Source organism: Dendropsophus ebraccatus, chromosome 4, assembly GCF_027789765.1.
Source record: "Dendropsophus ebraccatus isolate aDenEbr1 chromosome 4, aDenEbr1.pat, whole genome shotgun sequence".
Lineage (NCBI taxonomy): Eukaryota > Metazoa > Chordata > Amphibia > Anura > Hylidae > Dendropsophus > Dendropsophus ebraccatus.
The window spans coordinates 54,069,984-54,096,804 of NC_091457.1; the positions used below are offsets into that span (position 1 = coordinate 54,069,984).

The 26,821-nt window shown below is 41.3% G+C and overlaps 1 protein-coding gene across 2 annotated transcripts in view; it reads left to right on the top strand.

Annotated features, from left to right (window-relative positions):
* Positions 1–26,821, top strand: part of SYT9 (synaptotagmin 9) — a 138,056-nt gene that overhangs the window by 260 nt on the left and 110,975 nt on the right. The window lies entirely within an intron of this gene.

A 26,821-nucleotide genomic window follows, 5' to 3' on the forward strand; every position in this document is an offset into this window, starting at 1 on the left:
TTGCACTGGAATTCAACTTTTGGAGAGACACAATCATCTTGATAATCTTCTCTCTGTATATAAGTGTATGTCTCTTGATCATGGTTATCAGCGAAGGATAGCTACCTTGTGTTTTGCTGTTTGCTGGATGAGGATCCATTCCAGGATCTCAGACATCACGTTATGTGCATTAACTAATTGTTTTGTGTTTAGGAATAATCCAGGCATATTGGAAATGAGAAAAAAAAAATCCTTTTTGCAAATCTGCTGGACAGATCTGTGCAGTGTATGAAGCCAAATTAAGCATAGAAAGCATATCATCATTATTACATTGTAGAGATATGATTTTGCGTACATGTGAATAGTTATCATAGGGTGGATAACAATTTTTCAGCTTGTGGGTTATGGGAAGGAGTAGGATTTATTACTGTAAATCTAAGGTTTCCAATCTGTGATTCCCCAGCTGTTACATAACTACAAGCCCCAGCAGGCTGTCAGACTATGTTGAGAATTGTAATTTTGTAATAGCTGGGCTATCAAAGTATTCTTGAAGTTACATTTTTGCAACACCTTGGGGCATGCTGGGATATGTAGTATTGCAACAGCGGGTGTGTCAAGATATATTGGGGGCTGTAATTTTTCAACAGCTTGGAGCAAGCTGGTAGTTAAAGTTTTGCATCAGCTGGAGCGTCAAAGCATGCTGGGAGTTGTAGTCTTGCAGAGTTAAAGTTCTGTTACAAGTGGAGAACCACAAGTTTTAGACTAAATGGAGCACTTTGTCAATAAAGTTGCACTGCCCATATTAACCATTTCAATTGTGAAAACTTTGTAGGCACAGTGTCAGTGTATGTCTACAGAGAAAACCATACAAGCATTTTTAATGATTGTCCTCTAAATCAAGATGTCATAACAGCATGGGAAATTATATAGTTTTTTTTTTGTTATATTGTTTTATATTAAAGAGGTAAACAAGATGATCATGTGGTTTACAGCTGCTGGAACCTACAGCAATTATCTGTGATCCATGGGGGAATCTGGCAGCCAGAGTTTTTTCTCTGTAGCACCACCACAGGGGAAGTGGTGCATTACATAGTTACCATTTAAAGGGGACCTGCCGGCAAGAAAATCATTAGGAAACTGCTAAAGTAGTTTTATGGTGATTATCGCACAATCAGTAATGATACCTGAATATTGGTCCACCGTGGTTTTTATACCCAAAAAATAAACTTTCATTACCTGTGTCAAGAGGCATGACCATGGCTCTGAAATTTTGTCGCTTTCTCTTCCCCTCCATTTTTTATTGACAGGCATCTTGAATGAGGTGCATGCTCAGTGAATCATTAAAGCTGCCGCTGTGAGTGAGATAGGGAGCTCACGGCATGTGTACCTGTTTTTGGGTGTACAAGACACGAGGGACTGCGCAACAGCGCAGTTTCATAACAGTTTTCCTGCAGACTGGTTCCCATGGAAGTGCCAAAACCATCATCGCAAGCATTGCACCTTGTAGCTGATCTCTGCTCTAATAAAGGTCCCAACACAATGCCCTACTAGGGTATTGACAAGGATAAAATGGCCTGGATCACGCCAGCTACAAAATTGGCAAAAATGAGTGCAGATGACATCAGAGGTAGGTATCACACCAGTCAAACAGTGTCAGGTCAAACAACTAAATTTATTAAAAGTCGCAAGCTCATCCAAAAGACAACTACCATCTCTCTTTTCATGGCCCAGATCACACCCACCTCCAGGTCAGAGGTTAGCTAGATAACATGACCACCATATACACACAATGCAAACAAGATTCAAAACATCAATAAATATAAATGAATAAATAGATACAAACAAGTACATTAATATCACTGCACAGAATATATTAATAGAACATATATTTACCTGAACAGAAGCCTATTGGTGACCACCGGGACACCTCTGCGTCTACATTTGCCCACTGCCCTATCCTTGTTCTCAATATGCAAGAGTGACCAGTTTGCTCACCACCCCATCACTTTTACACCACTAGTCCGAGAAGTTGGCAGATCTCCTCAAGCATGTAGCTCCCATTTCTTTTGCCCATAGGAAGAGCTCATGTGCTTGAAATCCCACAAGCTATCGCACCACTATAGGTAAATGTGTACACCTAACATAGCCAGTAACGGCAGCTACAAATCACTATACATGTTCAATAAATTAATTTAATCCATCCAGAACAAGAATCTGGATCTTATAAATCCTGAAGGTATTCTCTACAGTTCAGGAGGGACGATCTATCCACAGATCTAAAGAAATTTAGTTGTTTGATCTTACACTGTGTTTGAAGATTAGTGTAATACTTACCTCTAATGTCATCTGCGCTCATTTGTGGTTCACAGGAATTTCGTAGCTGGCATAATCCAGGCCAGTGTATCCTTGTCTGTCTTGGTTCTTTACCTCGATGGTCCCTGGAAAGCAGCAGTGACTCCTTGTTCCTTTGAGCTCTGTTGTAGTGTTGTGCCTATACAGTGGTACCTCGGTTCTCGAACTTAATTGGTTCCGGAAGGCAGTTTGAGAACCAAGCAGTTTGAAAACCGAGCAGTGTTTTCCCATAGGAAATAATGTAAATGTGATTAATTGGTTCCAGCAGCCACCAATAATTACCTACAATACTCATTTATTACACTGATAAGTGCTCAGTATAATCACTACAGTACAGGACAGAACAGCACTATACTGTACAGGACATTAAACATAAGAAATGTTCATCAGAACCAGCAATTATAGTACAGTAGTCACCAACTCCTCACCCATTCTTTACTGTATAGGGTCCCCCCCATCCAAGCACTGTAATGTATGGGAGATGGTGGTGCACTGCCTGTACTACTACTGCACTGTATATGCACTCCAGCAGTCTTATACAGCACTGTACTGTATGTGAAACCTCACCAGTGCTTAACCCGCCAGGTACAACCCACCATCCTCGCTCGCAAAAACGTTCAAAAAACTTTCAAAAACCGACCAAAGTTCGAATTCCAAACACTACTTTTGGCTAAATTTTCGTTCGAAAACCGAGGTATTACTATATATATATATATATATATATATATATATATATATATATATATAACCACACAAGGTGAGTATGTGTGCATATTACACCAGGTAGCACCCCCACCCCTCTCTTTCTCTAATAGGGTATTGAAAATTGGTTTTCTAAACCAGAAAACACAAGATTATTACACCCACTACAAGATAAGCAGAGATAGGCCTTTGCTGCAATTATCTTCTGTGATGGACAAGTTAATGTCTTTCTGTGTCCATTTACCTGTGGAACAATTCCAGGACATTTCTGCATTAAATTTGCTGTGTGTTCAACCGGGTAATATCCACGTCAGACCTGAATCCCATTGATTTCCATGTGAAATCCATGTTGCAGCTCATATGATAAAGAGTATTGTACCACGGATTAATAAGGTGACTTGTTGAAACAAATTCTGTGTGGATTCTGCAGGGAAAACTCACACAGATTGCCACACATGGATTAGCCCACTGAATGGGGTTAATCCACAAGGGAATCTACATGGTATCACATTGCAAAACTGTAGCAGAAATTCAAAAGTCATCTTTGGATTTGAGACACAGGGATTTATGAAAACCCTGAGATAGGTTTGTTGGAGGTTTTTATAATTTCTATTGAGATCAGTGGAGTGGGACAATGTAACACCCTTCTTTGTGTGGGTGTAATATTCTCAACAATTTCACACATGTGGGATTTGCTTGTATTGAAAAAAGTAAACATGAAAACTTAATATGAAACCAAAAAGTTGTCAATCAAAATAGTGCCAAAATTATACCATTCCGCGTCAGTGCTGCAGCGTGTGTTTGATTGGCAATTTCATAGAGAGACAAAGCAATGGGTGGGTATAGAAGTTTTTTTAGTCCACCCTCAATTACACAAATTACCATGGGTTTCACGGGTAGATAGGTCAAAGAATATGAAATCTTTTTTCTTTTTTTTTTCTCTTTTTTTTCCAGATAAGGTTTTTTCTTTATGGGATAGATTCACTGAAAGTAATAAAATAGTCACAGTAGATGGGCCTTTAACCCCTCTTTTTCAAAACCTTTCTTTCCTCCTGCTTTATCAGAGGCTAAGTTTATGGGATGGGACAGAGAGGATGACATTAGATCTTATCACATATTGGGTAGGAAACCACTGTCAAGTATTGAGACTTTGCGTGTACAGGCTCCGGGGGTTTCTATCCCCTGGTTTGCTTATATTCAATTATCTTCTTACGTTAACACTTCAAAATTTAAATGTTCACCTAGGGCTGAACCCACAGCAATCAGAAAGGTTATTTATTCAAAAGGAATTCCCTACACATACACTTTCATTTTTGTATTCTGTGTTATTGGAATCTGACACACGAGGATATCCTCCCTATGTTGGTTCCTGGGAAAGGGAGTTGCAGGTTTCCATTGCCGAGGAGGATTGGGTTAAGGTGTTTGGTTTTACCCGTAGGATGTCCACTGCTTGTATCGCACAAGATGGTATAGGTGTCCTGCCCTATTACATTCAATCTATCCGGATGTACCAGAGGTATGTTGGCGCTGTGGAGCAGGAAGGGGGACAATTCTTCATATTTAGTGCGATTGCCCATTAATCCAGTCATTTTGGAATAAGATCTTTGACGTGTCTGACAGGGTCACACAATGTCCCATAGAAAGGTCCCCTAAGGTTGCCTTGTTATCTATTATTCCTGGGTCTTGGATCTCTATAAAGAATGGGTTGTTGTGGTATTTTCTAGTGGCCGCCCGAACAGATATTCCCAGGAGATGGAAAAGCAAAGATCCCCCTACAGTTGTAGTACTGTAGCTTTTCAACAAGACAGCATACCAGGCTGATGGTAGCCACTGGTGGATTTGTAAGACATCGGTGGGGTTTAATTTTCCACTTTCCATAGTCATTTCCAGACATATTCTGATGACTTACTTCTTCCTATCACTTTGTTACTTTTGCATTGTTGGTAAAAACTATTATCCTAGAAGCAGCACAGGGGCCTGTGGTTGGGTGTTCTTTCACAGATGCTACAGAGTATGTAACCTCAGATCAGTCAAATGCTGATCCCCTCTGGTCCAGCACCCAAAGTCCCCACCAAACAGCTAATTTTGCCAGGGAAAACAATGGCAGCCTTTCAGACAAATAGATATCCTGGTAATACACCAGAGTCCACCAGAGTCCACCAGAATACTCAGTGACTGGTTCACTCACCTTCACTTCTGCTCCTATGTGTTTAGTCTCAGACACTCTCCTTATAAATTAGAAGCTCTTGCGAGCAGTACCCTTACTTTGACTTGAGGGTTAAATATTTATCTCTGTATAAGTATTCTCAGAATTATAAACTACTCTATGTAAATGCCATATATGATGTCTAAGTTTCCTGACAGGGCATATGGACATCTTCTTTAAACAAAAAGTTGATTTATTTTATACTATTTTAAAATTGTAGTCCAATTTAGGAATTGCTGTGATTTACAAATTAAGAAATGTGTTGACTGTCTAAACTGCAAAAAATATGAGGTCTATAAATTACCTATTTATTGTGCATCATGTCATTGTGATACCTCCTCCACACAGATATGGGGCTATACTTAGGGTCTACTTACACAGAAAGATTATCTGACAGATTATCTGCTAAAGATTTGAAGCCAAAGCCAGGAGTGGATTTGAAAAGAGGAAAAATCTCAGGCTTTCCTTTTTGACCTGATCTCTGTTTATAGTCTATTTCTGGCTTTGGCTTCAAATCTTTGCAGATAATCTGTCAGATAATCTTTTTGTGTAAATGGACCCTAAGACAGTGCTTTATTCCTTTAGAGCACAAGACAAGGATGTATACCAGCATTTGATTAGGAGTGGCTAAAGAACTTAGCTGCAACCCTAGGGCTGCATGGAAAACATAAATACAGCCATAGACTTCAGCAACCATAATCAAATCTTGCACAGTAGGGTTTGGCGGACCCAATCATGCTTGAGTTGCGCTAATTAGAGATGAGTCCATGGCTGTATCCATGTTTTCTTGGCAGCATTAGGGCTGCATCAGACTTTTTCAGCCACCGGTATTTAAATGCCGAGCAATCCATTTTGAGCATGATCAAGTCGTGCTCATCTCTAGCAATGACCAGATGGGTGATTCTTCCTTATGGAAGAAATTCTGGTTAGCTGACAATCCCTAGTCATGTTTTAAGACTCTTTATGGGGGTATGTCCATCTCCAGTAGTTAAATAGTTAACTGGTTAACGAATATAACATTTTTACAGCAGAAAAACCTGGTGTAGAGGCATTTATTGAGAAATTTATTGTAGAGGCCCAGCGCAAAAAGGCCACACTTAATAAATGTCCCCCTGTATCTATATATATGTCAGCCAGACCACTGCTTTTAGAGCAGAGTGGTGGTCAATAACCTAGACAATGAGTTGACAACAATGGAAGAGATAGAGAAAAATCAGGAAAAGGAGGCAAGTTTGGTAAAATGAATGTGTTTGCATAAATATTTAACGTAACAAGCTCTAAAAGTTTAACCTTACTAGCTGAGGTATGAATACCCCCTTCAAATTGGTTGAGCATTGACTTACAGGACTCTAATAGGTGGTAATAAAAAACTAGGAGGACAGCTACTTTGCATACCTTTTTTTTTCTACCAAGGAAGGAATTTCCTGGCCTATGAGACTCCCTATGCCGGCTTGGCGGTCTCCACAAGATTTATTACCACCTGAGACCTTTGTTGCTAAGCAACAGCCCCCTGCATAGAAAAAAGTGAGGCTAAAAATATATATTCATTATTCATAATGACTGAATAAACTAATTACAATGGGGATGGGGGGTCCTCTAAAACTTAACAACACAGAAATGCTTTTTTATTTATTTATTTTTTAAATAAGAAAAAGGTAGCACATGCATCTTATGGGCTCATATATCTCAGCACTATGGTATTCGAATATAAAACAGATCAAATTGTATTTGTAGGTTTATTGACCCAGGGATGTATCCTATTTACACACTCCAACTTTTTTTTCTAGTAGACAGCGGTAATTGTCTATTATTCACATGTTGAGGATGCATTCAATTTTGGGATCAATGTTATCAATAGTGTTCTTGTTCACTGCTATTTGATCTGCATTTAGTACAAGCATTGATGGTCCTGAAGCTTAAACCATTGCATGTGCATTAGGCTTACACTTAAATTCTCTGAGCATCAGATGTCTCAGTCCTTGGGTCGGATGTCACCAGATGACCCGGTTTAATCAGTAACTGGAATACGTCAAGTTAGAAAAAAATAACCATTTAGCTGCCTATTATACTGAAGACAACAACAATGTTACACACAGCAGAAATTACACACAGAGATAAGGCGGCCACTGACTATTTGAATAGCTACTTCTGCTCAGTGTTTTCAGAAAAAGGCTTTCACAATCACAGGATGGTTGGACACAGCATTGGCTCCAGTTGTATGGGTTTGGCCCCAGTGTTTTTAGAGGCTGAAGTTGCACAGGAACTTGTCTGTTTGAAGTTAAATAACCCAATAGGTCCAGATAGTGTCCAATCCAGGGTTCTTAAAGAACTCGGATCTGTGATTGCTGCCCCTCTGACAGATCTGTACAACCAATCCCCATTCCTAACAGGAAATGTTCCTGATGATTGGAGAACAGCCAATGTTATACCAATCCACAAGAAGAGGAGTAGAGAAGCAAATACAGGCCAGTGAGCCTGACATCTCATGGATCCAAACCAGCATGGCTTTACTGCAACCCGATTATGTCAGACTAATGTCACTGATTTCTTTGATTATGTCACTTAATCCCTGCATAGTTCAGTGGATTTGTGGTTGGTTGAAGGATAGATATCAGAGGGTTGTTGTTAATGTTGTATATTCTGAGCAGAGACTGGTTACAAGTGGTGTGCCACAAGGGTCTGTTCTGGGTCCTATTTTTGTGTGTGAGAGACATAGGAGAAGGTTTGGTAGGTAAAGTTTGTCTGTTTGCTGACGACACAAAAGTGTGCAATAGGGTTGATATTCCTGGAGGTGTCAGTAATATGGAAAATGATTTAGCTTTGCTAAATAAGTGGTCCAAACATTGGAAAATGTAAAATAATGCACTTGGGGAGGAGGAATCCTCTATCCGTGTATCATATCAGCAGTTCTGTGTTGGCAAAGACTTCGGAAGAGAAGGATTTAGTCACCAGTGCAACCAGGTGGTAGGGAAAGCAAGTCGTATGCTGGGCTGTATATAATGATATGCTCGGCTGTATAGCTAAAGGTATAACCAGTAGGAAGAGGGAGATTGTGATCCCGCTGTATAGAGCTCTAGTGAGACCACATCTGGAATTCTGTGTCCAGTTCTGGAGACCTCACCTAAAAAGGGATATTGATAAAATGCAACGGGTCCAAAGACGAGCTACAAAAATGGTGGAGAGTTTAAGACATAAAACATATCAGGAAATACTTAAAGGGGTTGTCCAGGATATTTTACTAAACTAGCATTGCATTGACCTCTGTGGGTGTTGCATATTCTACATACACTTCTATTTTTTATTTAGAGTGTTTACTGTGTTCTCAGGCTTAGTCACATGACCACTCTGCCTGTGTTTTTTTTACTTCCTGTGATGTCACGTTCCATTTCTGTTTCCTGTTCCTGCCAGTGAGGGAACAGGGAGTCATCAGGTGGGTGGGGTAATGCATCCACATGCATTTAGCCACACCCCTAACATGTAACTAACATCTGAGCCCAGAAGAAACTGCAGCAGTAAGGACAGCTTGACAGACTACAATCTCTGTACAGCACTGCAGCATAGGTTGGAGCTATAAATGGTAAATAAAGGAACTATGGGGGTGATTTATCAAAACTTGTGCAGAGAAACAGGGAAACAGTTGCCCATAGCAACCAGTCAGATTCTAGGTTTTATTTTCTAAGGCCTTTTTAAAAATGAAAGAAGCAATTTGATTGGTTGCTATGGGTAACTGCTCCTCTGCACAGGCCTTGCTAAATCTTCCCCTATATTGTTACTATTGTAGTGTAAATATGTATAGTGTTAGGACAGAGCTGCTGCTGTGTGTAATATGGAGAGGAGAGAGGCTGTCACTATTCCATCTATTTCATGCTGAGGTAACCGAATCCTGCCTCATTGAGACCCCACCCACCAGTAGGATGGCTACTGTAGTGTATATGTAATCCAGGACTACAACTCCTAACATGTACATGTGTGCTGGGGTTTGTAGTCCTGCAACAGATAAAATGTGAAAAAACTAGTTGATTTGATAGCATAAGTAACTGGCAGACTCTGAGCTTGCAGAGCTGTGATGTCACTGCTGACCCCTGTGACCTGGAAGTTATTTATGTAAACAAACAGTCCAAAAAAGTCCAAAAAGCAGCAACAGAGGAGAATGCCCAGGGCCACAGAGGCAAAAAAGGTTAGAGGAAGCCACTAAGGGAAAGGGACAGCTTACAAATTATTCACATTTCCAATAAGAAAAAAATGTTGGACAACCTCTTTAAGGATTTGAATCTGTATAGTCTGGAGGAAAAAAGGGAAAGGGGACATGATTGAAACCTTTAAGTATGTAAAAGGACTAAATAGAATTCAGTAGGGAAGTGTCTTAGTAAAAAATTGAACACAAGAACAAGAGGACACAGTGAGAGGTTGGTTGAGGGAAAGATCAGAAGTAACATGAGAAAATATTACTTTACTGAAAGAGTAGTAGATGCTTGGAACAAACTACTAGCAGATGTGGTTGGTAAATCTACAATATCAGAGATTAAACCTGCCTGGGATAAACATACATCTGTCCTAAGATAAAGAAAAAATGGAAATACTAAAAAGGGCAGGCTAGATGGACCCAACTGTCTTTTTCTGCCAACAATATTCTATGTTTCTATGAAATATAAAAGTTAAACTGATAATTGAAGAACTCTAGGATCTCTTTTCACAAGGGTGGATTCACATGCTGCAGATATATATATATTTTTTTTTTTGCACAACTGTCTATAACTATGCAATTCCTCTGGATGAAGGTACCAAGGTTATATATAAGGGTACGGCAGTAGCTCAAAAAGCACATTTAGCTCCAAAAGCTTCACCAGGGGATCCTCTGATGAAGAATCTGAAATGAAACACATGTTGGAAGCAGGTGGCTGTTGTAGTCTTTTCTTAATTTACCTGGTACTTCATTATTTATTTATTCTTTTTATACATTGATAACTATATTGGTATTTTGGCATTTTTTAATTCCTCTATTTTGTTTTGTACACTGATTAACCCCTTAACGACATCGGGCGTAAACTTACGCCCTCGCGCCCTGGTACTTGGCGCATCAGGGCGTAAATTTACGCCCGATGTTTCCCCGATCGCTGCGTGTTTGCACACAGCGATCGGGGAAGATGGCCTGCTATAAATCATAGCAGGTCATCTTAGCTTCACGGCACGGGGGGTGGTTAACACCCCCCGTGCTTACGATCGCCGCTATAGGCTGATCAATTCAGATCAGCCAATAGTGGCGATCGGAACCTTTCCGGGTCATCGGCGACCCGATGACCCGGAAAAAAATGGCGATTGGTGCTGTCCGAGGACGGCACCGACCGCCATTGCCACGGCGATCGGGCCGGTGGCACGGCGATCAGAGTCCCACAAAATAGTAAATACCTGCCCTGGACCCCTCAGCTAGGTAGCCGAGGGGTCCAGAGCAGGTATTTGTACATTACTCACCTGTCCCGGGCTCCTGATCGGCGTCTTCCGGGTTCGCGGCGTCCTCGTCTTCGTTCGGGTCTTCGGCTTCCTCCGTGACATCACGTTCGGCTTCTCTCGGCTATTTTCGGCTCCAGCGTCGGCCTTTTCCGTATTTTGCGCTCTGCTGCCCTCTAGCGGCTGATATGTGTAATACACTTATCAGCAGCTACAGGGATGTTCAGAATGTAGAAATGTTTTTTTTTTTTTTTCAAATTTTCCGCACCCTATCGCCGCTGAGTGTTGATCAGCATTGCATGAAAGTGCGCTGCTAATCAGCAACTCCTCCTTTTTGGCGTAGGGTGTTTTTTTTCTATATTCTACTGCCACGGTCTGCTGATAAGTGCCGCACATAAGTGCGGCATTTATCAGCAACTCCTTTGTTGGCGTAGTTTTTTTTTTTATACTTACTGTAAAAAAACACGTAAAAAACACTACATTACACCACACTACATTGAATAAAGTTTGACACTACACCACTACATACCCCATATACTAGTCCCCGTATAAAGATGGCCCCCAGGGTGTTTTCGGCGTCAGAGGGATACGTTATTATTGCCTCCGACACCGAAACAGCCAGTGAGGATGAATGGGGGGATCCTTCTTTCCTCCATTCATCCTCATCATCCTCATCATCCAGTGACGTGTCTGGGGGTAGCGTAGCGTACGCTGCCCCCCAGACACGTCTTTTCCACCAGTACCGTCCCAATAAGAGATCACGGTATGGCGTGAAATTCTACAAACTCTGTGAGCGTACCTCAGGGTACTCTTACAGATTTAGGCTGCGTTCACACTACGTATATTTCAGTCTGTATATGTATATTTCAGTAAGTATATTTCAGACAGTATTGCAACCAAAACCAGGAGTGGATTAAAAACACAGAAAGGATCTGTTCACACAATGTTGAAATTGAGTGGATGGCCGCCATATAACAGTAAATAACGGCCATTATTTCAATACAACAGCCATTGTTTTAAAATACCAGCAAATATTTGCCATTAAATGACGGCCATCCACTCAATTTCAACATTGTGTGAACATAGCCTTTCTGTGCATTTAATCCACTCCTGGTTTTGGTTGCAATATGAGGACCACAATACTGACTGAAATATAAGTAGTGTGAACCCAGCTTAGGGTACGTGCACACTGCGGAATGGCGAAGGATAACCCTCCGTGCATTCCGCAGCTGGCACCCGCCGGTGGACTGATGCGGGCGCATGTCTCCACCCGTGTCATAGACTCCATGTTATGCACAGGCGGATTCCATCGTCCGTCCAAAGAATGAATACGTTGGACGGAGAGCGGAATCCGCCCGTGCATAGAATGGAGTCTATGACACGGATGGAGACGTGCACCTGCATCAGTCCGCCGGCGGGTGCCAACTGCGGAATGCACGAAGGGTTATCTGTTGCGATTCCGCAGTGTGCACGTACCCTTAGAGTGTATGTAGGAAGGGACACCCGAATCCAGCCCCAGATGCCCCCAGATGCCCCCCCATCCTCGGAACAAGTAGGAAGATCGTCCGGGAACTGATCTTCCCACTGCTGGATAAAGGTCACCACCACCTGTACGGGGATAACTTTTATACCAGCTCCCCCTCTTCTGGTCCCTCGCTGCCCGAGCTACTGTAGCTTGCGGCACGATCCGAACATATCAGAAGTAGTAATAGAGTCCTAATATTTAGCAGCCATGGAGCGGACCCAGCGCTTCTGGATATGAAGGACCCCGTATCGCATCAGGACAACATTTTCCAGGTGACGTCCCCCACACTGGAAAACAGGAGACCCCAGAAGAAGTGCAGAGTGTGGGGTAACAGGAGGATCAGGAAGGACGCCATTTTCCAGTGTGACACCTGTCCTGATCCCCCCGGCCTCTGCATACTGGATCGCTCCAAGGCGCACCACACGTCATCGGAGTTCTACATTATCTAAATTCTGTCCCTTATTTCTATTTCAGGGGTCACGTTGATCCAGGGATTATTCTGATCGCCATTATGGAGTCGGAAGGAATTTTCCCCTGTGATGAGGCTACTGTCGTCTGCCTCACGAGGGTTTTTTGCCTTCCTCTGGATCAACACAGGTTGAATTTGATGGACACCTGTCATTTTCAACCTTATAAACTAATAATTGCCCTAATACCCCCAAATAAATTAGAATTGTCCCTTTTCCCCAGCTAAGTAGGTATGGCCGCCATTCCCATTAGAGGATGCCATGATGCAATTACAAAGCCTCTGTGCGGCCAGGACAGTAGAAACCCCCCACAAGTGACCCCATTCTGGAAACTACACCCCATAAGGAATCTAACAAGGGGGGCAGCGGGGATATGGCCCCCTGGTGACGGCCACATTTGGGACGTGAAAATGAAAAAAATGGTATTTTTTATTTTCTCGGCACATGTTCTACGTAAGTGCCCGTCACCAGTGGGGTCCATATGCTCACTGCACCCCTTGTTAGATTCCTTATGGGGTGTAGTTTCCAGAATGTGGTCACTTGTCGGGGGTTTCTACTGACCTGGCAGCACAGGAGCTTTGTAATTGCGACATGGCCTCCATCCTCCATTCCAGCCTCTAAATGGCGCTCTGTCCCTTTGGTGGCTTGCCCTGTGCCCATATAGCACATTATGCCCACATGTGGGGTATTTACGTACTCAGGGGAAACTACCCTACACGTTTTGTGTTCATTTTCTTTTTTAACCCCTTGTGGAAATGGAAAAAAATCAAGGCTAGACCAACATTTAGTGTAATTTTTGTAAAATTTTTACTCTAAATCATTAATCTTGTCATGATTTTTTCATTTTCACAAGGGGTTAAAAGATAAAAAAAAAAACATTTAATGTGTAGCGCAATTTCCACTGAGCACGGAAATACCCCACATATGGACATGAAGCGCCATGCGGGTGCAGGGTAAGCCTCCAAAGAGAAGGAGCGCCATTTCGTTTTTGAAGGCTGGATTTGGATGGAATGGATTTCGAGGGGCCATGTTGCATTCAAAAGGCCTCTGTGTTGGAAACCCCCCACAAGTGACCCCATTATGGAAACTGCACCCCTCAAGGAATGTAACAAGGGGTGTAGTGAGCATATGGACCCCACTGGTGACGGACACAAATGTGGAACAATGTGGCGTGAAAATGAAATATTAAATTTTTTACACTATAATGTTGGTTTAGCCTTGAATTTATCATTTTCACAAGGGGTTAAAAGAGGAAAAAAAAACAAAATGTGTAGAGCAATTTCCCCCGAGTCCGTAAATACCCCACATGTGGACATAAAGCGCCATGTGGGCGCAGGGCAAGCCTCCAAAGGGAAGGAGCGCCATTTGGATTTTGGAGGTTGGATTTGGCTAGAATGGATGATGAACGCCATGTCGCATTTACAGAGCCCTCGTGCTGCCAAAACACTGGAAACCCCCCACAAGTGACCCCATTCTGGAAACTGCACCCCTCAGGGAATCTAACAAGGGGTGCAGTGAGGATATGGACCCCTTGATGACGGGCACATTTGTGCCATGAAAGTGAAAAAATGAAATTTTTCCCTTTCACGTCACATTGTTCCACATTTGTGCCCGTCACCAGTGGGGTCCATATGCTCACTGAACCCCTTGTTAGATTCCTTGAGGGGTGTAGTTTCCAGAATGGAGTCACTTGTGGGGGGTTTCCAGTGTCTTGGCAGCACGAGGGCTCTGTAAATGCGACATGGCCCTTGAAATCCTTTTCAGTGAAATTCAGCTTCCAAAAGCCAATTGGCGCTCCTTCCCTTTGGAGGCTCGTCCTGCGCCCCCTTGGCACTTTATCGCCACATGTGGGGTATTTCCGTACTCGGGAGAAACTGCGCTACACATTTTTTGTCTTTTTTTCCCTCTTATCCCTTTAAGAAAATGAAAAATTGAAGGCTAGAACAACATTTTAGTGTAAAAAAAAAACATTTTTCTTTTTTCAAGCCATATTGTTCTGAAAATCTGTGAAGCACCTGTGGGGTCCAGATGCTCACCGCACCCCTTGTTACATTCCTTGAGGGTTGTAGTTTTCTAAATGGTGTCCCTTTAGGGGTGTTTTTTAGGTTTTGGCACCCCAGAGCCTCTGCCAACCTGAAGTGGTACAGTCAAAAATGACCAAATATAACGGAGGCGTTGAAATTCACTAGGCGCTCCCTTATATCTGAGGCTTGTGGTTGCGTCAAATAGCGCAATAGGGCCACATATGGGGTATTTCTATAAACTGCAGAAACGGGGCAATCAATATTGGGGTGCATTTCTCTGGTAATAGGTTTATAATTATGAAAAATATTGGATTACAATAAAATCTCTGCACAGAAAATTAAAATTTTCAAATTTCTTACACACTTGGCTTTTATTTCTGTGACTCCCCTAAAGGGTTAAAACACTTTCTGGATATGCTTTTGCAGAGTGTGGGGGGTGCAGTTTCTGAAATGGGGTGCTTTGTGGGGCTTTCTAACATACAGGCCCCTCAAATACACTTTAAACCTGAACAGGTCCCTAAAAATATCTGATTTTGAAATTTTACTGAAAATTTGGAAATTTGCTGCTAATGTTTTAAGCTCCCTATTGTCTAAAAAAAATGAAAGATAGTTTAATAAATGCCGCCAACATAAAGTAGACATGTTGCTAATGCTATTTAATATATAATTTATGTGGTATAACCACTTTCTGTATACGCAAAAAAGTTTCAAAGTTGGAAAAATGCATTTTTTCACATTTTTTCACATTATTTGGGTTTTTTTCATAACGATTTGTTATGAGTATCGACTCCAATTTACCAGAAATGTAAAGTACAATATGTCACGAGAAAACAATCTCAGAATCAGCCGGATAGGTAAAAGCATCACGAAGTTATTAATGAATAAAATGACACTGGTCATATTCATAAAATTTGTCTCTGTCATTAAGGCCATTTCAGGCTCTGTCCTTAAGGGGTTAAAGCTGCAATATGAGCTTTGCCGCTGGTGTAGGTGGTCTTTCTTTCCCATGTACATGTGATATACGCTCTATTTTCCTCAGGCCCCAGTATCCCTACCTTCTTTCTTTTTCCTTCCCATTTATGTATCTTTAGCAAAGTTGGTTTTATTACGCACACAGAGGGTGCTACCTCTAAAAGGGATTGTTTGGATATGTAAAAAACATTGCAGTAATATAAGGCTTTTTTGTAAGTATGTCACAGCCATATTCTGTATGTAACATGGAAGATAAACAGTTCAATTGCACTAAACTTACAGTAGTAGGGAGAATAATGCTATAAGTTCAGTTCAGTTAAACTACTGACAGTGAAGGGGAGGGGCTGATATCAGATGTAGAATAGGGAAAAATTAAATATTGGTGCAATATGCCCTAAAACACAGTTGTCAAATTTGAGGTTTTTCAGCTGTTGCAAAACTTCAATTCTCATCAAGCCTGGACACAGCCAAAGCTTTAGCCTTGGCTGTCCAGGCATGATGGGAATTGTAGTCACGCAACAACTGGAGAACCGCGAGTTTGGTATCCCTACCCTTAAAGATCCTTACTTTATTGCAAAGATTTCCAATGAGATTATTAACAGCTAAACTGTTTTGCTTTCTGCAAGAGAACAAATTTATATATCTATATCTCTATTTCATTGGCTTAATACTCATCTAAGTCCTGTGATTGAAGAATATAAAATTTTATATCGAGATCATCAGGAGCATTGGCTGGATTAGGACATATCCTATTTAGTTAATACAGAGGGTCCCCATGCATTAGCCTCATCTATAAAACGAGTGGAGATTGGCTAAAAGGAGCATCTCTTGCTTTGACTACTGTCCATCATTATACAGACAGTCATTGATTGGAATGGCCTCAACTTGTCCCAGGGCGCTTCATAAATAGTCGTAATAGAAGTAGGATTTTTCCTTCACATTGCAACAATGAAACTTGCAATAATAAAATAATTGGTAATTCAGTTGTCTGTTTATTAGTACATGAAGAGTCACAGAAGTATAGAACAATATAAAATTATATTAGATGATAGATAGATAGATAGATAGATAGATAGATAGATAGATAGATAAGATGGAAAATGGATGCTTAATTTTCCCTAGAAAGGCTCTTTAGGGAAATTGAACACTTGCTGCAAAGTTCATTTATAAATTAATGCACATTATTGGGGGTTTCAGGAAGTGTTAGCAGCTTTTTAATAGGGAAAGTAACTAAAACTACAATCCATATAATTTCCAATATAATTGCAAACTTCAATCATAAAAAATACTCTGCTCTACTCTGTCATCCACTATGAGGTAATAAGTATTATGGGGCATTGTTAGATAATAGAAGAAGTGCCCAGATTTAGTATTAACAACCCAAATAGAAGTACCATGTAAAGCATGGTTTTCTTTTCTAGAGACTAGCAGACATCCAATAAAATCAATGGAAGGCCATTGATTGCAGATGGTACAGTACCATGTAATGCGCTGTTTCCAGTTAGACAGCTGTTCCTCTAGCATTAGCAGTGGATCCTTGGGGACCAATTGCACCTTACATGATCAATCTTACTCCGGATTGGGAATACAGCATTCTCCAAAGGCTTCTACTGAATTATCATTACATTCCTATTACTAAAAAAAGCACATTTTCTAAAACAAAACAACATTAAAATATTACCTAAAAGGGGCCTGTTCCATGGTATCATCTTCCCTGACATGTCTGCTGTAAAAAAAAACTAAAAAAAAAACTTGCATTTTCATAATAAACCAATGGAGGAACATTTTTACCTGCAGTGTGAACGCTGCCTTGTGCTGTCCCTCTGTTTCCCTCCTGGAACTGTATGACTAAATAAACAGTTACAATCCCCTTTGTCAAAAGGGCATTTTCTATATTGTCTAATACTGTCCAATGACTAACACAGATTCCTAGGTAAAGATACTTCTATCCCTATCCTCCTTTTAGATGGACTTATTTTAGATAACAACTGGAGAGAGGTAAAGCTGCGTGAACTTTGGAAAAGTTTTGGTTTGTCTGGTTCATGAAATTTTTGGTCGAAGTTCAGTTCAGTTCTAAACTAACTGGGTTTTTCAAAAAGACCCTCATGTTTAAAGGGGTAGTTCACAAAAAAAGTTCTTAAAAATCAACTGCTACCATAAAGTGCCAGAAATTTGTAAATTAGTTCTATTATAAAATCTCAAGTCTTCCAGTACTTATCAGCTGCTGTATGTTCTGCAGGAAGTGGTGTATTCTCTTCAGTCTTACACAGTGCCCTCTGCTGTCACTTCTGTCCATGTCAGGAACTGTCCAGAGAAGTAGCAAATCCCCAAAGAAAACCTCTCATGCTCCCCAGACTGGAAAGAATACATCACCTCCTGCAGGATATACAGCAGCTGACAATTACTGAAAGACTTCTTTTTTAATAGAAGTAACTTTCTGGCACCAGTCGATTTGAAAGAAAAATGTTTTGGTGAACTAGCCCTTTAACAGTGTTTTACACTCCAAATAGCCTGCAACACATCTGATGCACTGGTGATGAGACAATGAGATAAGAATCAGCTGCCTGTTGGTAGGTAATAGTCACTTACAGCAGTCCAGCTGCACTGCACTCTCTGATGCTGTACACACTGGGGGATTACAGGCTGAAAATAACCACTGCCAAGACCACTGCCAACTTATATATAACCTGTGACATCACCCCTATGTGCCTCCTGATTGGCTTTGTGGCATTCCTGTCGGAGCCAGGCATTGTGGTCACGTGATCTCTCATTCATCTTCCTCTTCATGTGATCTCCATTCATTTTCAGTTTCTTGCTTTGTTAGGGCATGTGTACACTAGGCAATTTGCATGGACTCCGCTTGAAGTTCCTCCTGTCCCATTGCCTCAATGATATTCTGAAGCTCAACCCATTGTCCGCCCAAAAATTGCATGCCAATTTTTTTAGGCAGATGGCGGATTGAGCTTCAGAATATCTTTGAGTCAATGGGACCAACGAGACTTCAAGCGGAGGCCGGAGTGTGGGCTACACTTAAAAAATTTCTGGGCAAATTCCATAGTGTGCACATACCCTAACTTAGCTGGAGTAATTTTGCCTTAGTTCGCTGCAGCAACCTGGCACAAGTCCCACTTCAGCTTGAATCTGAGTTCGACCGTAAAGTTCAGGTAGAACTGCGATTTGGGCCTCCCAGTTCACTTATCTCAAGTGAAAAGGTGTCAACCTCACACACATTTACATCACCTAGATTTGCAAATCCTTTTCCATTTAGGGATTTGAAGTCAATCTCACCCAATCAGTCCCTGATTTTCCCACTCTGTATCCAGCTCTACATTGCATTAGAGCAATATGCAGGGATTCAGGAGTATGGGCTTTTACAAACAACCTGAAATCATTTACCATAATACATGGACCGATAGTCGTTACGATCACAAATGATCATTTGTATGCTTTAGTATATAAATGATCGTTCAACGAACAAACAAAAGAATTAGCGAACAATCATTTTATGATCAGCTCAAAACATTCAATCAAGGACATATGGGCGACTTTTTGTTAGCCGTTTTACCGTTGCCTGTTATGAATAGAGCCCGGGATCGGCACGTGACCCACGGCTCTATTCATTCCTATGAAGCGTCGGAAAGAGTTGAGTACAGCGCTCTTCCAGCATCCTTGGCTCTTTCTGTCGCTCCATAGGATTGAATAGAGCCTCGGGTGACGTGGGTCCGATATCCAGATTGCTGGGGGGTTCAGGGGTTAGACCCATAGAGGTGGCGTAGGTTTTAGTATAATTTTCTTCATGGAAAAATCATATATGCGGCACAGGCAGAGGCCGCACCCCCTTTGCTTGCAGCCGCACCCCCCATAACGCCCCATCTCTGCCCCACTGGGGAAGGTGGGGCAAATGCGAAAAAAAATATTCACAAAGATACCATTTGCGAATATTTTTACGCCGATTTGCCCCATCTGCACCTAAAAAAGGCATTTACGCATACATGTCCCCCATAGTGATCTCCAACTTTTCCCCTATTCTATGGATAGGGGAAAAGTCCATTTTCCCCGCAAATACCCCTTTCAGTTGGAAAAATACAACAACTTTTTGCATGATAATCTTTCTGTGTAATAGGGCCTTAGGACCATGAATGATTTCTGTCTTTAACATAACCAGACTAGTGTCATATAAACAGGGCAACGAAAAGATTATTCAGCAATCTGCTAGCAAAGACAATTCTTCTTCAGCACTAAACACTGTGCTATCTGCAGACAATGTTTAATCAGGTAAGATGTGGAGCTAAAATTGGCACCAGGAATATGCACAGTGCACATTCTGCAGTTCATTATTAAAAACCTGTCAAGTCAGACATTCTCTTCCCCTTTCACTACTAATCCCGAACATGATTCTCCATCATTTATCTTACCTCTGCCGGAAAATGAATGACATTCTGTACAACCTCAGTATTACAGAGAGAAAACTGAGACTGACAAGCCTTCAGACTGACCCAATGCATCATTACACTGCTCTGTTTCTATCACTGTGTATGTATGTTAGCTGGAGAATATTAGTCAGCCTGGAATAGTGGATACAAGATAGAAAGGATTTTAAGAAACACTCCATGCAAAACCATAAGGATGTGTTACAGTACAGTATAAGGACTCGTTCACACTAAGAAAAATCGGCGTAATTCTGTGGCGGAGCTCTCAGCCTTGAAATCCCGTCTGCCTCAGTGTCAAAGAGTGTCTCTATGGGTGGGCTTGCGCGCCCCTGCTTCCTCTGCCTCCTCCGCTCTTCGCTCAAAGAATTGACATGTCGGAGAGCCGCAGAGAGTGGAGGCGCATGAGTCCACCCATAGAGACACTCTTTGACACTGAAACAGGTGGTGGAGAGCTCGGCCGTGGAATTCCGATGATCTTACTCAATCCAGGGCCACAAAAACATTCTTAAAGGGAACCTGTCACCCCCCGTGCCGGGGTGACAGGCTCCCGACCACTTGCTACAGCCCCCTATACTCACCTGATCCCGCCGGGTCCCGCTTCTGGATCCGGTCGGGTCACGGAGATCTCAGCCGCTGCAGCCCGGCGCACGCGCTGAGAGATGAGTCCAACGCTCATAGAGAATGACGGAGAGTCCAGCGCTCAGCGCGCGCGAGCCGGGCTGCAGCGGCTGATATCTCCGTGACCCGACCGGATCCAGAAGCGGGACCCGGCAGGATCAGGTGAGTATAGGGGGCTGTAGCGGGGGTCGGGAGCCTGTCACCCTGGCACGGGGGTGACAGGTTCCCTTTAAATTAATAATTGGGATAGCTCACACCAATATCAAAATGTACAATAGGGTGCAGCTAAGTGTCCATATTACCAATTGTCACAAAACAGAGAAAGAAAGCTGGACACTATATTTAAAGTGCACACCATTAAAATGAAATGTAAAAAAAATCGATTTTTATTAAGACATGATCCAAATAACAAGAAACACCAAAACAGACATGAATAAAAACAAGTAAAACATAGGTGTATGGTAACCTAAGTGAAAGGATATGGTAATCCTTCACTTCACCAGGACATTAAACAATAATCTTACTTCACATGATCCAATGCATGTAAAAAAATGATTGGCGTGGGATGTAATAACAATCTACCTCCAGAAAATAATTAAATACACCGAATTAAAGCAAAATAATCATAGTCAATAAATAGACACTTATACAAATAAAGTGCTAATAGTGCTTGTAAAGCTTTACAAATACTAGAGAAAACCCTGTAAACACCAAAATATTGCACAGAAGGAGAAAAAAATGCCAAACCATTTGCATAGAAAAAAGTATATAGTCACCCTACGGTCATGGGAGCTAATAGCCTGGTGTGGACCCAATGCGTGTCATCACACACAATGACTTTGTGGGGGTCCACAAAAACATGGCTACTTTGTTCCAGAGGCAGCACCACTCTAGTCTCCAGTTCAAATGTGGTTTTCAATTAAACTCCATTCACTTCAATGGAACTGAGTTACAAAATCTGTACCCAAACTGGAGACAAGACAGGGGCTATCTCTAAGAAGACAGTGGCCATGTTTTTGTAGCGCTCGATAACCCCTTTAACTGCAACAGGAGAGCAACTCCATATGGCTGTAGAATGGTATGTCCTAAGCTGCTATAGGCTTCCTTCCATAGTGTTATCTCCTTGCCAGATGCAGTAAGTGAGGTACACACACCCAGCCGTCCATATGATGTAAAAGTATAAGTGTGATTCATTTGATTTAAATGGTGACATCATGTGTTGTGACCTTTTGATCATAGCTAGTAGTAAGTTTTCCATGAAATGAAGTAGAAACAGTAGATGCTCTGTCAGATAAGTCGAGACAGACTAGCCTTAACTACCCATAAGCATCAATGAGTCTTGGGCATCCATGAACTTCCAGTTCACCTACAGTATAGTAGTTCTTTGGATACTGTGACCATAAAAGTCAGTGCTGTTCTACTGCACCTCCACATGCCCCCAATTTCACTACAGTAACATAGAGAGGCATATTGCAGGGGCATACTACCCAAGGAACATTGTTTTTTAAAAGTAATATTTTGGAGGTCCCATAAGGTAACACACAGTGCCTCCATACACATGGCTTTCTGGCCTGTGTGACACCTTACAGTAATATTACTATTAAATACCTGTTATTATTACCTTCATGAAGATTTAATGCACTAAGTATATCATCATTATAATAATAACAGTCAAGAAATGATCTGAATAAAGACAAAAACGCTAAAGTTCAGCTCGGATTTATTTCCTTGGGGTTTTAATCACATATTGAGGAGAATTATACAGCTGTTGTAGCATGTCTGCCTTTAATTCAGGTCATGGTTATATTTGCAGAGTCTTAAAGACAAGAGTTATTAGTGAAGATTACTACAATGTTTGGTCTCCAGATGGTGAAGTATCCAGAGCTCCGTGTTGATAAGTATTGTTACATGAAGAGATGACATATACATTATTGATGGCTGGCATAGTTTCTGTTATTCCCTATAGTTCTATATAAAGTATTTCTTCCATAAGCTTCAGTATTCAGAGTCTCATACAACATAACACATTTCTCAGGTAACTACAGTCCAGTTAGCTTGATGTATCTTTCTTGCAGTCAGAGCATCTTTTCCTGATGCAGAGCAGGAAATCTGACTTATACATTGAATTCAAGGGAAAAAATAAAATAAATTTTATATATATATATATATATATATATATATATATATATATATATATATATTATAGTAAACTTCTAAAGTACTGACTGCAAAAAAGCAAAACAGTACCACCCCCTGTCCTCAGGTTGTGTGTGGTATTGCAATTCAGCTCCATTAACTTGAACTTAGCAGCAAAACCACACCCAAACTGAGGACAAGAGTGGTGCATGTCTCAGATGTAAGCATTGCAAAACAGCATCAGCCTTCTTCTGGAACAAAGCAGCTATGGTTCCCTTTCTGCATAACCCCTTTAAATTTTACACGGCCATATATGTGAAAAGTAGAAAGCCTTTTACACTGCTCTCAATCCCTGTTCTCTATGAATATTGTAGAAGAATATTTCATTTATTATTTGGAAAGCAGTGTTGTCTGCTGAGGTTCCCTATGGGTAACTTAATTGGTTGGGGGCCCACTCAGACTTGCTCGCCCCCCCCCCCTAGACTGAACCCCTAGCTACGCCCCTGGATGTAGGGGAATAGTTTGGAGGGGTTGATATGAGGCAAGTGAGGATTTATCTGTGCCAAAGTATTAAGATACAGGCCAACAGAAGTAAATTGAATCATTGGGCTCCTAAGTTTTTCCTAGGTACTATAGAAGATATAGTGGGTAAATGTAACCACACTTGGCCTCCTTAGCCTCTATTTGTTCCCTTACTGTGAATAATATACTGCCTTCTTTATCCCACCTCTGTAGCTTTTAAAGTGCTACCTCATGGCCTATATTGATGCATGGTCACATATTGATCTGAAAAGCCTCAAGAGACCCAGAAAGAACCTACTTACAGGAACACTTTTTCTCCTTCTGTGATATAATTGTCCTGTGTTTCATTGAGGTTTTTCTATTTGCTTCATCTAGATCAATAGATATATTTAGATATATACAAGTCAATTGAGTTAACATAAGGATTTATTTTCTCAACTGTGCTTCATAGACTAGAACTAGAATTAGCCTGGAGTAAATCAAGTGTGTGTCTACTGACCTTATATTTAGGTGAAGAATCAGAGTAAACATAAATAACCTACAGTCACAATATTGGGGTGTCTAACCCCTTGAATCCCTATAGTTCTGTTTCTGTGATTGTAAATGGAGCCTTGCCTCAAGCTCTTAAAGCTGGTGAGGAAATGCGATGATATCCGAGCATCTGCTGAAATGATGGTGAGGAGCGTCAGGGATATGATGAATGCAGACAGATGGAGAACAATGTTAACAATTGTTTTATCACCTTCTTCTCAGTCTTAAAATAGACCTTATCTGTGAAGAACAGAATTAAATTCTCACCACAGACATGGATGTAGTGCAGAGAGCCACGTGCCTGAGACACGTACCACAGTCCACATCCTAAGCAGTCTGCTGCATCATCCGTCATATCCATATTTGCACACTTAGAAAACACTGACTTTTATTGAGTCATTAATCCAATGTAAAGTAATCAGTGTATTCCTAGGGGGATAATGTATCCATTTAATGGGAACTGCTCTTGTGAGAAAATGATTGACCTGATTATGTATGGAAATTATTCTGGTGATCGGGAAAGCAATGGTCTAATCGCTTACGCCTAATAATGTATGCAGCTTTCCTATTGTACATTAGGGGGTGATTAGAAGGACTTTACTAAGGATGGTTAGACACCATGTAAAATATAGTAAAAATTAGTAGAGGAAGCTTGACCTGAATGAAGGTTTTATTTTTATGCACAGTTATATGGTCTTTGTAATGGCTTGTGTTCATTTATGCGTAGAACAACGTGTCCAGAATTAGTGGTGAGATGAATCTTCATCTCAAAAACATCTCCAGAATCCGCCCTTTTCTCACCACTGACACCGCTCAGACTCTGGCTGTCGCCCTGATCCATTCCTGTCTTGACTACTGTAACTCCCTACTAATTGGTCTTCCTCTCTCTAAGCTCTCCCCTCTCCAGCCTATCCTTAACGCAGCAGCCAGGCTCATCTTCCTCTCCAGCCGCTATACCGATGTCTCCCCTCTGTGCCAGTCACTGCACTGGTTACCCATTAAATCCAGAATCCACTTCAAGCTCCTCACCCTCACCCCATAAAGCTCTCCACAACTCTGTTCCTCCATACATCTCCTCCCTCATCTCCACCTATCATCCTTCCCGTGCTCTACGCTCTGCAAATGATCTAACCTTAACATCTTCCATTATCAGAACCTCTCATTCCTACCACCAAGACTTCTCTTGTGCTGCACCAGTTCTCTGGAATGCCCTACCTTAAGACATCAGACTCATACTCAATATTCACAGTTTCAAGCGTGCCCTGAAGACTCATCTCTTCAGGCTCGCTTATAACGTTCCCTAAACTTGTTTCCCCCTTCTGTTTCCCTCGCTCTATCTCTGACGGTTCCTGCACTCTATGGGGGACATTTATTAAGTCCGACGTTTTTTACGCCAGACTTAAAAATGTCCCCGCATCTCCGGCGCTACGAGGATTTATGTAGAGGCGGACTGCCTCTACATAAATCCTGTGCGCTCCGGTGCGCACAGCCAAAAACCTACGCCAGCTGAGGGCTGGAGTAGGTTTTCGGCGTATCTTTAAGAGAAAAAAATGCTGAATCGCGCAGACTATGAGTCCGCTCCCCCGTTCCGCCCCCAACACACCCCTCCCCGCCCCCCTGGCGTACCCGCCGGAAAGAGCCGATTTGCGAATATTTTATTTGCAAAACGGACGATATGTGGATAAAATAATCGTAAATCGGCTCTTTCCGCCGAAAAAAAAAGATACGCCACATGATACATGTCCCCCTATATGTTTACTTGCAATCAGACATTGACGTTGTTACTGGCTCATCCTGTATTTCCAACTATGTACAATGGCTGGACCATGGACAAATGAAGCACTTATGCCTGGTGTCAGCCAAGTCTGTAAGCTCCAACGAGCAGGTCTCGTTTATACTTTGTATTTTTATGTTGTTTTTATTTATTATAATTATTTAACTGTGTATTATGTATCTCTGTACTGTATGCATAGAAAAAAAGCGCTGCGGAGTCTGTTGTCGCTATACAAATAAAATTATTATTATTATCTTAGGTGAGATTTCCTAAAGTGGTTATCTAACAATGAAACCTATTTTCATCTGTCTTATAACTGAACATAGATTGGTAAATAAAGGTATATTATTACCTTTCTGTGGTTTTCATGTTTTTTTTGTTTTTTGTTTTTTTTTGCTGTCTGCTCTGTTTTCTTTAAAAGCGTAACTTACTGTTTATTGTACATATTGTAATGGACAGCCTGCCCCTACTGGGAATTCAGACAATGCTACTTCCCTTCCACTGTGTAGGAGGCTCCTTTGGGTATATTCAACAAGGTTATAGTCAAGAAGGTATAGTGCGAGGGAGATGGGGCTGAATTCACAGCTAGAGTGTACGAGAAGAACAGGAAATCTGTTACAATATGTACATTAGACAGGAAGCTGGGCTAATAAGGGCAGCAGAGCTGATAGCTTGCATCGGAAGTAGAAGGAAAGCATGAAAGATCCCAGAAAGGTGGTAAAATAACCCGACAGATATATGACAATTTATTAAATAGATTTTATAATTGGAAAACCCTTTTAAGTTATTCTTTATATTACAAGGGTATTTTTAAACATTACTCCATAAAACTTACCAACATTTTTTCCCAAATCACAGGACATTTTATGATCCTCCCATTCCAATAAGGAATGTTCCAAAATATCTGGACAGTCAGGACTGTGGGCAGCTACTTACCATAGGCTTAGATCTGCTTACTATGGAAATCGTATAAGGCTTTAAGTAGCAAACCTGAGTGCTACTTTACTACTACTTAATTTTCACTACAATAAATCTCCTTGGTAGTTTGTTGAGTTTTAGGAGTTTGTCTCAGAAACTGTTCTGAATTCATTGTAGATGCGGGGGGTCTAAAATGTGGATCTTTAGGCTATGCTCCCAC